Genomic DNA, 1,446 nt, shown 5'->3' on the forward strand with positions numbered 1-1,446 from the left:
GCTCTTCCTCATTTCATTTTGGGATTGCACAGGATTACTCCTCGTCTGCTTCATGAAGCATGAGCTCAAGAACCTACTGCCACATTCTCCAAAACCACCTGAAGCCAGCTGCTCAGACCAAATGCCATGGAAACCTCAAGCAAAGTGTTCTTCAATGCAACAATGCAAAGTCACACAGTTTATAGGCAATTGTTGAGACTTCACATGGACTGGACTTTCAACTCTTACCACATCCACCCTGATCTTTCATCAGGTAATTATCATCTGTTTTGGACTGTTGAAGGCGGCATGGATTTGGCAGTAATACAGAGGTGCAACTCGTGGTGCAGGCACGGTTGTCACAGAAGCCAAAATGCTTCTTTGAGGATGGTATCAAGTGACTTGTGAATTACTGGAATACCTGCGTTGCAAAGCAGGGCAACTACGTCGCAAAGTGACTTGGCGCAGTAAGTGATCACTGCACAGAATTGCTGTTAGCGTCTGAAACACCCTTGTGGTAGTATTACTGTAGGTTTGCATAGATTTGGTTTCTCTACAGTTGTTCCATACAAGGATCCAAAACATCCAGTGCTGAAATCAAGAAGTTACAGAATAGCTTTCAAGGTCAGTCTCTAGACTCCAGATTCTCAACATCAGTGCTTTCACCTCCTAACTGAGTCTAAGTTATTCTTAGATGGCCACCCCTCTCCATAAGCTTGATCCATAGTTCCTGCAAGCCATAAAATACTCCCAGAGATGTTGGATGAGAACCCTTATGAGCTCCCGAGCACCGTTCATGGGGCAAGCTTGCATCATACACTCCACAACTCCAAGACATGCTCTAAGCGTGAGGAAGAAGAGGGGGAGATGTAGGCTGACTCCAACGTCAATCAAAGTCTACTTACTTTCTTCAGCAGGGAGTTCTGCAGATTTCCATCAACGGTCCGAAGAAAACATGGAAGGGGAGAAAAAGAAGAGAGATTTATTAGTGATCTGGGAACAGGCAGACACCAACTTCATCACCAGAAACAAACTGTTCATGTAATTGAACCAGAAAGTGTTGTTTTGTTTGGAAATGGGAATATATGGCTTTAACATCTAGTCTCAAGGACTTTGAAAGGCAGTACAGAAAATAAAAAGCCTCTATGTATACCAAGAGATGCTCTAACAAACCTCAAGGAAGAGAGATAATAGAATTATAGAAAATTAGGGTTGGAAGGAAACTCAGGAGGTCACATCTAGTCCAACCCCCTGCTCAAAGCGAGACCATTCCCAGCCAGATCATCCCAGGCAAGGCTTTGTCTAGCCAGGTCTTAAAAACCTCCAAGAATGGAGATTCTACCACCTCGCTGGGTAACCTGGTCCAGGGCTTTACTACCCACCTAGTGAGCAAGTTTTTCCTAATATCCAGCCTAAACTTTGCTTGCTGCAACTTAAGACCGTTGGTCCTCGTTCTGGTATCTGTCA

The 1,446-nt window shown here is 44.3% G+C and overlaps 1 protein-coding gene across 1 annotated transcript in view; it reads right to left on the minus strand.

Annotated features, from left to right (window-relative positions):
• Window positions 1-897, minus strand: part of ATP2A3 (ATPase sarcoplasmic/endoplasmic reticulum Ca2+ transporting 3) — a 101,567-nt gene extending 100,670 nt beyond the window's left edge. The window contains exon 1 of the mRNA XM_006029152.3: window positions 885-897. The gene's annotated coding sequence lies outside the window, so the exon portion shown is untranslated. The remainder of the gene's footprint in view (window positions 1-884) is intronic.
• Window positions 898-1,446: the final 549 nt, after the last annotated feature.

Source organism: Alligator sinensis, unplaced genomic scaffold, assembly GCF_000455745.1.
Source record: "Alligator sinensis unplaced genomic scaffold, ASM45574v1 scaffold419_1, whole genome shotgun sequence".
In the NCBI taxonomy this organism is placed as follows: Eukaryota; Metazoa; Chordata; order Crocodylia; family Alligatoridae; genus Alligator; species Alligator sinensis.